This window comes from Plectrocnemia conspersa, unplaced genomic scaffold (assembly GCF_051122295.1).
Source record: "Plectrocnemia conspersa isolate PC_06_02 unplaced genomic scaffold, ASM5112229v1 ptg000014l, whole genome shotgun sequence".
In the NCBI taxonomy this organism is placed as follows: Eukaryota; Metazoa; Arthropoda; class Insecta; order Trichoptera; family Polycentropodidae; genus Plectrocnemia; species Plectrocnemia conspersa.
Genome location: NW_028277178.1, coordinates 23,869,275 through 23,881,516, shown reverse-complemented (window position 1 = coordinate 23,881,516; position 12,242 = coordinate 23,869,275). Strand labels below are relative to the sequence as shown.

Sequence of the window (12,242 nt, the reverse complement as noted above, 5' to 3'; positions counted from 1 at the left end):
TATATCAGGCACAATTTTGGTTAGTTGTATTTTCATATCTGCCGTGGCGTGGAGTCTATTTCTGTATTTTGTTTTTGTTGCAATATACTTAAAAAATCCCACTTCGCATAAATACGTCGTGAAAAACGGAAGTAAACAAACCAGAACTTGTTTTTACACCTTGGGGAACTCTTCAGTCAGACTCGCCCAGAAATTATTTAATGGCTGATATTTTTGTTTCAAATCAGAGTCATTAACTAAATTCTCATAATCCCTTAAGCCCACTGGTTTTACTGTTCCGGAAAATGGATTCCGAACCCAGGAATCGTCCTTACTAGTTTTCGGAAAATATTCCGAAAGAATTATTTTCAAGTAATATAGGTGTTCTAAAAATACTTGTGAAACTTTTTTATCTACTTGAAAATTCAATTCATTTAAACATTCATATCCAAGACAGGAAAACAATCAGAGTTATTAGATTCAACCGATAAAATCTGAAATTGTAATTTTTTATCAAAAGATTCAATTTTATCTCTCATATTAAAAATTGTAATACTTTTTTCTTTTAATTATAAGTTAACTTCATTTCACTTTGTAAAAATATCCGCCAGATATGCAGTGGTATCAACCAGGAAGGATTTGTTAAAAATTTTATAAAATGATGTTGCAAATTATTTTGTGCTTTCAAGAAGACTAATAATTCATTTCGAAGTTCATAAAGTCTTAATAGTACTTTTCCTCTAGATAGCCATCTCACTTCAGTATGTAATAAAAGTGCTTCATGTTCACTACCCATTTCATCGCACAAAATTTTAAATAATCTGGATTGAAGTGGTCTAGATTTTACATAGTTTATCATTTTCACGGCTACTTCATAACATTTTTTAAATTTGTGGAAAATTTTTTAGTCAACAGTGCATGCCTATGCAAAATACAGTGACTGCTAGTAGCATATGTAGTCACATAAATAAAATTCGTATAACAAGCACTAATATCGTGTGATTAATAACCAAAAAAAATATTGTTTAAATACGATCAAATTTTAAAGTTAAAAAAAACAACACCGACTTAAGAAACTTTTCCCTCCAGATTTTATACACATCAATGTTGAATATTTAACACATATTTTCAAGCTTTTTTATCAGATTTATGAACAATTTTTATGTATTAGCAAGACTAACAATTTTTTTAATCTACTCTAAATTTTTGTGAAATATCTATTTAGGCTCCGCGGAACATAGTTTGGGAAACCATGATCTAGACATTGTTGAACTATGTTTTAAAGATTTTTGATTCAACAATAAATATAATTGTGTTTTAAGACTCAACTATAAATTTAAAAAAAATTATATCACAAATATGAAGAAATATTCAGATTGGAGTCACTAGCTTTGACTGAGGAATCTAATTAAGGGATGCCGGACGATTTACGATAGTCAACATAATTCTGAAAAATCAAAGATTGATTTTTTGTCAAGAACAATCGATTTGATCTCTAAACAAATTTGAAATGTTCGATACACATGCACATGTCACCTACGGGATAGCCAGGTGCCCATAGATAACAAAAATCCTTTATGGCGCAAAACGCAAATATAACAACAATAAATGTGAATAATTACGTTCTTAAAATAAATTTAGAGATCGAAAAATATTAAATAAAAAAGAGAGCTTCTGGCATATTATGAAATATAAAACTCTTGAACTTTCATATTTATGATTTGCCAATTTTATGATATTATATACTCCATTATATATCCAAAGATTTTTTACATAAATGTACTTATTATTATAATTAAAAATAAATGTTTTTTTGTACAATAAATTCTATTTTTTTAAGGTATAGTAAATATATGTACATATAGTATTATACATATAAAAAATATTGAACATTTTTTTTCTACTCCCGGGATTATCAAATTTAAATCCAAGAATCTTTTTTTTTGTATTATGATCACCTATTGGAAAAAATAGTTTTCGACCATCTTAATATAAAATCTGTGTTTTTGAAAGGCAATTAGCTGTCACTACCACAACGCTATATATTTATATTATGTTAAAGACATCGATTGATCTTTAATTGTACAGTATATATGTATATATATCTTGTCATAAAAATGTAGTATTACTAATCAGATGGATTTATTAGCACTGATATTAAAAACATAATACTATTTTTATACAAACATCAGTAACTCTCAAAAAGATTTGCATCTTTGCTTAATCCTTGACTGTATAATAATATTATCAATTTTGCTGCAAAACAATTATACAGACTAATATGTAATAATACTGTCAAATGTGCTATTTTTAGCTTTTTAAAATTTAAAGTTAAGCTGAACAACGACGTTCTGACGACCAATTATGCGCTACTGAAATACACGAAGATAAGAGTATGCAGCCAAGTATTGAAATAAATTTGTAATAAGAGAATAAATTAAATTAATTATAATAAACATAGAAAAGGTTTGACTTTATTTCGAGTGAAGCCAAGTAATAAAGCTAGTACTGTCTATTTAAATACATTTAATTAATACACTTAATTTTGGTCTAAATAGCAGAAGAACACATTTGGTTTTGAACGACTCGTATATTGTAAAATAACCAACAAGTGATGGAGGTTAATGGTAAGATTTTTATCGGATCATATACTGTCCTTCTGTGGCTATTTAAATTAAGGTCAATTTTTGATTGACGTTGTATTTTAACAGCATATCTTCATTTCTAAAGTTTTTACGTTCGTTGCAAGGCTGCACGAAGGTAAACAACTTACGAGTTTGTGTACTTGTAGCTTCTTATTACACTACGAACGTGCATAATCATATGACTAATAAATAATTAATTTAATTATTTCTGAACACAATTAGGAAATACTAAATACCAATAAATACGTGTCGTTTTTTTGATTTGTCAATTAGATTCAATAAAAAAACAGAAAAATGAAGAAAAAAATACAAGTTTTCCGGGGACAAATTGAAGATTCGTTATACTCGGAATTTAAATATTTCGGTATTTGTTACAAAGAGATTTCACTGTAATCCGAAATTGAGTCCGATTTACTTAAATATTGTTGATTATTTTCTCCCGATATTTGTATTTGCGTACGCCAAAACATCTAAATGAACTAACAATGAATGTTTCAAAATGCATAGCAAAAAATATACGAGATTTTCACCCCTAGTTTTTTGTTGTACGCTTTAAAACCATGGTGTAAAAACGGTACGTTTGTATTTATAGCATTACTGATACTAAATAACAACCAAAACTAAAACTTATTATTTAATCTCACTCGATAACCAAAGTCAAGTCTCTAAGGCGCAGCGTTAAATAGTTTTTAAAAGCTTCGGTTGAAATTTAAATAAACACAACTCGATTCGCATCTTAACTTTCGCAAAGTCTAGAACGCGGCGGTACACACGCTGCGAATAAATTTACTTAATAAAAAGCATACTGCATTACGGTGGCTGCGAGGAATGTCCACCCTCTAGCTATATAAGCAAAATAAATAAACAACACACCCAAGGAAGCCCGACAAACCGGGGGCTCAAGGAAAAGTTTCTTATAGCCCCCGAGTACACCTACCCGCCCCGGGCGGGCCGTGTTAAATTCGAGAAATATTTAGCCCGCGATGGAATAGTTTAATTAATGTCTTGCAAGCCGAGATTCTCCGGTTTTCATATAATTTATACACAACTAGCTGTCGGTACCTCACTATCGTGAGGTACCGATAGCTAGCGAGTGTGCGAATACCGGACCCTCAACTTTTTGGGTTTTAAGTATAATTTTTGCTTCGTTCTGATTTTTTAAAATATTTTTTAAAATTTAATGGTTCAAATTGGGCATTACTATTTAGGATTTTCAATGACAGACAAAATAGTTCAATCTATAAAAAACTACTTAATATTTTCAATTCATTTGAAAATAGGTTTACAACTTGACTAAATATTTCCAGAAGAAAACATTTTATATTATTTATTAGATTTACAACGTTAGATTTTATCGTTATATTGAAACTTAGATATTTAATAATAAATCTAAATATTGTATATCATTTATGAATAGGTTTAAAACTTGGCTAGTTAATTTAAAATTGTACTATGAAATTTCAATACAGCGAAGCTCACGGAACCAATGAATAAATTTTGGTGTACTGAAAATTCGTTATATTGAATGTAAGGAAGATGATATATTTTAATTTTATTTTTAATTACCATATTACTACAGCATCAAAATAACCTCTTATAAGGTTGACAGATCGTTTTTTGTCCTTGTTTAAGGAAAATGTATAAAACACAATAAAATTTGTGAAAAAAATGTTTTATAAAAAAAGTTTGAGGGTCAGCGAAACACCTGTAATGTCGCTTTTGAACACATCTGGCACACGCCAAGTCAATGATGAACTGAATTCTTAAAAATATTTGGCAAGTTATAACGTCATTCTTAAATTCGGATCAAAATATTTCGTTATACTGAGATCAGTCTTCGTTACAATGAAAACATTTTGTGTGAAAGTTTTTCGGGGACAAATTAAAGATTCGTTATACTGGAATTTCATTATTTCGTCTCGCTGCCGCTCGCCCCGACCTTCACTATAGAACCAAACAACCTAACCTTTTTTTAATGATATTGTATTGATTTGTTCTCATTTCGGTATATCTTGTAATTGTCCAGAATCATCCAATCTATGACTAACTGATCCCGCGATCGCAGAGGCGTATGAATCTACGCCTGTGAGTATTTGTGGAACTAATTTTGGCGCCGGCGTGAAACGTCATCGTGACGTCACTATGCCGCTCTAACGCGAGTGTTTTGGGAATTAGCGGCCCGTTTTAACGCTGCATATAACACAATTTTATCATAAATTAAAATTTTAGTAATAAGAACGTTTTTTAGTAACACCATAAGTTACTTTATAATTTAAAAAAGTTGTTTATATGTTTTATGTGTAAATATAAAAGCCAATTAGAAGGATATAATAAACTGAAAATATCAAGCACCTAATATGTTACTTTAGACCAAAAATGCGCTTTGTCTATTTTTATTAAAAAATACTTTGACTTATTTTGATTTATATATTTTTTAAAGTAAATGTTTTTTCTGCGCAGTATTATATATTTTAATAATTGATAAATGCAAAAAGTTTTCACACTATTTAAAATTAATAATAAACTAAACATATTTAAAATCCATAATAAATAAAGAATATTTAAAATCCATAATAAAATAAAAAATATTTTTAAAGTTGAAAAAAATATTTTGAATAAATCTTGAAATTTTATTCTGAAACTTTATAATTTAAAAAATATTAAAATTAGTGATATACAATTTTGTGTAGTTTCCTTTCAAAGGTGTCAGTAAGAGGGATTTTTGCAACACTATGTGTTTAGTAGTTGGTTGTTATCGAATAGTACTTATTTTTAAACTTTGCCCCTTTTTGTTGAAAATGTTTTTTCAAAGGAAATTTTAAAAATTCTCTAAAAACTATTACTTTAAATTGGCAACGTTCGCCAAAATTTAAGTACACATTTTTTCTGCTAAGAGAAGCTAATAAAAAATTTACATTATTTTTATTATATTTTAAATACCGTATAAACTGAACATATTTTAAAAAAATATTTTTTTTAGAATTTGATGATTTTTATACATATATTGATAAGTGTTTTATAATTTAAATCGATAAAATCAATTTCGTAGTTCGTTCTCAAGCGCGCCGGGGAAATACCATTACCGGTATTCCCCGGAATTTCTTATATGTGACAGTTCTGTCATCGGTCAAGCGCGCGCCGGGATACAGCTTAGTGCGATTAAATAAACAGTGAAATATGTTATAATCACAGCATTTTTCTTAAAAAATTACAATTGTAGATGATTCAAAGTGATTTACCATTGGAATTATAGACTTTATAATCGAAATTATCAATTATGAGTGTGCCAGTAAGTGTTTGGTTATATGAATACTATATCACGGTTATTCTAACAAAATTACTATTGACTTTCTAGGATCTAATATTAAAAGACAAACAGCAGTGATTTGGCAATTGAAGATATACATGCCAAAGTTAATTAAACATATTACAATGGTAGTAATAATGAAAAATCTCATATTAGTGTAAACAAAAAGTTACTTTTTACCCAATATATAGTATCTTTTACAGTCAATTTTCAGAATCAATGAGAGATCTAATAACATTTACGTATGGCAAACAATTAATGTATGACATATTGCGACTATTTTGAAGAAGATGAAGATATGTCAATCTACGTGTTTAATCCTCAACAGTAATTTCCGTTAATTTTGTTCTTCGTTTGTCGTTCAAATTTAATTTATGGATTATAATAGTAGTAATAATGTGTTCAATGTTTACTCTTATAATTTTTTAATTACTTTTCAGAAGCAATGATGGAACAATTTGATGACCTAAATGGCTACAACGTAGAATTGGTATATATAAACAAAGAGTTAATCTTCTCATGTTGAAGTCACTGTCAGCAAGTATTATCTTTTCATAAAGAACATACTACATAAGTTTGATGTAACTGAATATCTTAAATTTGGCTATTCAGAAAGAGGAATGATGGCACAGAACAAAAATTGTACATATTTTGCCACATCGGAATTAAAAATAACCCACTCTTAGATATTTTGGCTATCGATTATTCCAGGTATGCAATCACATATTTATAATCATTGTAAAATGTCGTTTATTAGATAACATCCAAGAAACTACACATTTATAAGCTGTCCGACAGCGCCGATTTGATCGACATTAACTTTCAATCCTCACATACTAAGGATATATTACACGTTCATGTTTAAAACATAACTGGTTAATTTAAAATTCTTAAAATCTAACGTATATATGTATTAAATCGGAAAGCAATGATAATGTTATATGTAATATAAAAGTAAAACTCACTTTTCGGCCTCGGAGCCCGGCGACGGGATTTCAAAATTTGAAGATTTAATTACAAAGATTGTTTTATGATTGTTTATCTCATTTAATCAATGTATTCTTCTTATCCTCAACACATTATGTATATATTTAATTTTCATAGTTATAACACACCTAGTTAATTTGCAATCCGATTATTTATAAAAGCAAAAACTCACTTTTAGGCCTCGGAGCCCGTCGCCGGGAATTCAAAATTTGAAAATTTCATTACGAAGATTATTTTATGATTGTTTATCTAGTTTAATCTATGTATTCTTCTAATCCTCAACACATTATGTATATATTTAATTTTTATTCAGTCAAATGACGAATTAATGAAAATTATTGTCGCGTAGCAAAATTTTATTATTAAATAATAATTATTTAAAAGTGTTGTCACAGTACTATCTATTTGAATTTGAATGCTTATTTTTCATTGGTCGACGCTATTTGAATATTTGAATGCTTATTTTTGATTGGTCGAAACAACAGAACGCATTACCGGCGGCTCGAAAATCAATCGGAACAAATTCAATTTTAATTTTTATTATTATTTATTATTATAATTAAATATATTTCCTTTGTTTACGTGTATTGTTACACACCGTTAATACAAAGCGATACGATTTACAGAGTAGATAATTGAACGGAGAATGTTTCGTTTAAAGTTATGCGCGTCCGGAAGCGACGGCGGAAGCGGATTAGAACAATTATATATAAGATGCATGCACAGGACAAAAAGTTTTGTTTTGCATGTTCAGTGGTAAGCCGCGAAATAGTTGTGCGTTCAAGTACGATAGTAATACATACAACAAAGCGTAGCATAACAACACGACGATATCGTTACAATATATTGAAAACTATTTATATTCATTGTGTTTATTGTGGAAGTGAAACCCTTTTAGCAAAGTATAAAACCACATTTATATATAACAATCGAAACACGCGATAAAGCCATTGAAAGCGTTCAATCGATACATCGATCCTACAATGTAAAACATCGGGCGTCAAAATTATGCGAGACCAAATTGAATTTTATCCCATTTATGTTAATAATAAATAATGGTGCCGGCGATAAATTTCATTTTTATGATTAGACGTAAATACCGCGTGTTCGAAATGTGTATAGCGCTGAAACGTGAATTGTATTTGTGGATATATACGACCCCTCGGGCGTCCTTAGGGACTCGGTGGGGGCGAAATGACGATTTCTATCGCAAACGAAAATGTATGGTTTATTTTTCGATAAACCGCTGAAAATAATGATTCGAATAAACTTGTGACATTACATGTTTATATTGTGTTTAAGAATGATGATGTTTATTTGATTAAATTAACACAGTTTAGATTTATAGCCAGTTGGTATGAGTTCTGTATCAAGTTTAACGAACATTTTTGTTCGATTTAAATTATTAAAATATATAAATATATGTATGCAATATAATTTAAAACGGGAATTATATAATAACTGCTGGAATTTTAGGATATCGTTGAGTTTATACGGTCCAACGGACGATGAACCGCCGAACGAGTGCTTTACCACTTTGCCACCGAGCAATAATGGGCGCACACGAACGCACTCGACAGCATTTATGAACGACCCTTCAGAAACACTTCACGTTCTGCAGGCAAGCGGCTTTCGAGGACCAATGCAATTATGAAATTGATTATTTAATTGCGAGCCGACGCTTTGTTCTCTAAACTAAAATTTATACATTCAATGCGCCCTTAAAATTATAACATTTCTGAAAAAGCGTACTCTAATTTAAAATTTATTTTATATGTTGGAAATATTTAGACAACCCTACTTGGTAAATATTCATATTCTTAACATATAAAAGACATTTCGTTTACATATGTATTTGCATTGAAAAATTGTATGCTATACACTATAATATGCATGGAGAAATGGAGCTCGACGTCAAAATGAGAGCGTTTTGTACGGTCGAATACATCGCCATTGAGAGCAGAATAAAATAAACATAGTATACGTACATAGGTAAAAGAAAATAATATACGTTAATAACTCTTATTTTTAAAATATTATGTCAGGTTCTGATGTGGGCATTGTCAGAATCGTTTTCGTGAATTTATTATTACATATCATTCTACGACCGAGGAATTCAGAACGACTGTGCGCAGATAAAAATGCGATGGTCGCTTTATTGCGACATTGTGTGAGAAAGCCGCATTAATTCCGTGCGCAAAGAATACTCGCAATGAACGGAAACCGCAAAGCAGCAACATAGGAAACCAGGAAAGCCGCAGAGTTCATAGCTCGACGTCGTCGTGAAAGAGCATTCATGCTCGACAGTATCACCAAGAGGAGAGGAAGACCACCGGGAACACCATAAACGTTATCCGCCGGTGACCGCGACAGCGAAAGACCAAACCGAATGATAATAATACTGGCCAACAAAGATTATGTAACTAGGATTTTGATGATTGATTTGGACTAAGTTTACCATATACATATATTCAAAGTCTCTATGTTGACCATGATGTATCACGTCAAATTTTGATGTTATGATATATTAAACATTGGTACCTAGGAATATTTTTGTCCAAGGGTTTTTATTTACAAGATTCCATATAATGCTGTGTAAAAGCTAATATCAATATTTAGCAAATAGTTTAGTAATAATACAGCTCTCGACTCAAATCTCGATATTTTCAAGATTATATCACATAAATTAATTATCTCGTGTATCGCAGAACTATTAATAAAAAATATTTAATAATAAAGTTTATCATACATATTTAAAGATTATGGTGACCATGATGTATCACGTAGTTTTGATGTTACAGTCAAATTATTGTTTGTATGGCTTTGTCCCTTTTTGTTGGAAATGTTTTTTTAAGCGAAATTTAAAATAATATATCTCTAAATTGTCAACGTTAGCCAAAATTTAATTACACTTATTTATGTATGCAAAAGTTAATACAAATCGACATTATTTATATTATATTTAAAATCCCTGGTAAATTAAATATATTTTTTTTAGAACTTGATGATTTTTTACATAAGTGTTTTACAATATAAATCGATAAAATCAATTGCGTAGTTCGTTTTCAAGCGCGTCAAAACCGGGACTTCCCTTAAATGTCAAATTTGCTTACACATGGCAACTTTTCCGTCATCTGTCAAGCGCGCGCTGGTACAGCTTAGTACAATTAAATAAAAATAAACAATGAAATTTGTTATAATCACAGCATTTTTCTTACAAAGTGTTAATTGAAGATGATTCAAAACGGTGTAGCACTTGGAATTATAGACAAAATAAACAAAATTGAAATGAGTGTGCCAGTAAGTATTTGGTTATATAAATAATATATCACGGTTATTCTAACAAAATTATTATTGACTTTCTAGGATCTAATATTAAAAGACAAACAGCAGTGATTTGGCAATTAAAGATATTCATGCCAAAGTTAATTAAACATATTACAATGGTAGCAATAATGAAAAATATCATATGAGCGTGAACAAAAAGTTACATTTTACACACTATTCAGTTAATTTTCAGAAGCAATGAAAGATTTATTAGCATTTACGTATGGCAAACAATTAATATATGACATATTGCGACAATTTTGAAGAAGATGAAGAGATGCCAATCTACGTTTTTAATCCTCTGCAGTAATTTCCGTTAATTTTGTTCTTCAGTTGTCATTTAAATTTCATTTATATTAGTAGTAATAATGTGTTCAACGTTTACTTTTGATAAAGGTCTTCGGAAGCAATGATAAAACAATTTGATGACATATATGGGTACAACGTAGAATTGGTATATATAAACAAAGAGTGAATCTTCATGTTGAAGTCACTGTCAGCAAGTATTATCTTTTTATAAAGAACATACTACATACGTTTGATGTAACTAATAATCTTGAATTTGGCTATTCCGAAAGAGGAATCATGGCACAGAACAAAAATTGTACATATTTTGCCACATCGGAATTAAAAATAACCCACTCTTAGATATTTTGGCTATCGAATATTCCAGGTATATAATCACATATTTATAATCATTGTAAAATGTCATCTATTAGATAACATCCAAGAAACTACACATTTATGAGTTGTCCGTTGGCTGATATATTGCGAGTCGTCGCTCGGAATGAATATTTTTTGTTGCAATAATGGTTTTAATTTATTTTGTTTATATACCTTGGTGTATACAATAACTCACTTACTACCCTAAATATTATCACTACATGGCACAAAAAACGTAAAAATCAAAAAGTCGAGAGCCCATGACTGACTAGGATAAATATTAAATTATAGCGAGCAATAAGATGACTATGCAAAAATGGAACCAAACTTCTTGGTCCCAAACCTGGTTTATTTGCAATTCGAGTAATAATATTAAGTCAAACGAATATGTGCATTAAATCAGAAACAATGATAATTTTTATGTATTGTAAAAGGAAAAACTCACTTTTCGGCCTCGGAGTCCGTCGACGGAAATTCAAAATTTGAAGATTTCATTACGTAGATTGTTTTATGATTGTTATCTAGTTTAATCAATGTATTCTTATAATCCTTACACACGTGTATATATTTCATTTTAATAGTTATAACATACCTAGTTAATTTGCAATCCAAATATTTATATTCAGTCAAATTGAACAACGAAAAATTATTGTCGCGAAGCAAAATTATTTATAACTGTTGTCACGTTACTGTCAGCCATCTTGTTTTATACAACAAAAGAATTTATTAGCTATTTTTATTTTTATTAATTATGATTAAATATATTTCCTTTGTTTACACGTATACCGTTGGAGAATTTTAAACGCGTCCGGAAGCGGCTTAGAACAATTATATATAAGACAGTTTTTATACAGAAAAATATATTTATTTATTGGAAATAATATTTTTTATTACTCTTAACAAATCTTACGAAAATAAACTATTTAATTATATTTTAATGTGATGGATGGTTGTTTTTCTACACAATTATTTAAGCCATAGTATCATTGAATATATCATTGTTCTTAGTTCCTTTTTAAAACAGCTACAGCACAAAACCCAGTTACACATAAGTAAGTTGTTACAAATGGCAATAAAATTTCTCAAGATTTGCTTTTTAAAATAGAAAAATCTTTCTTGTAGCCAAAACGTAACAATAATATATATTTTATTGTACTTTCACAAGATAAGTCAATTATCATTTCTTGCTCTGCTGTCGGAAGGCCAAAAGCATCATATTTTTCAATCACAAACGGGTTTCTTATTCTTTCATATTTCGACATGCCAAGATCTTTAAAGTAAAAGTGAATTGCTTCTACAAACTGGTCAAGTGATTTTTATTAAAAACTCAACTT

General features: G+C 29.5%; 1 protein-coding gene and 1 long non-coding RNA gene across 2 annotated transcripts in view; one reads left to right on the top strand and one right to left on the bottom strand.

The window, feature by feature from the left end:
* Positions 1-12,242, bottom strand: part of LOC148226567 (mannosyl-oligosaccharide alpha-1,2-mannosidase IA-like) — a 204,890-nt gene that overhangs the window by 105,446 nt on the left and 87,202 nt on the right. The gene's annotated exons all lie outside the window — the stretch shown is intronic.
* On the top strand, positions 3,951-7,632 carry LOC148226569 (uncharacterized). Its single transcript, XR_015812250.1, has 4 exons — positions 3,951-5,777; positions 5,845-5,913; positions 5,980-6,059; positions 6,135-7,632. It is a non-coding gene; the product is annotated as an uncharacterized LOC148226569 (long non-coding RNA).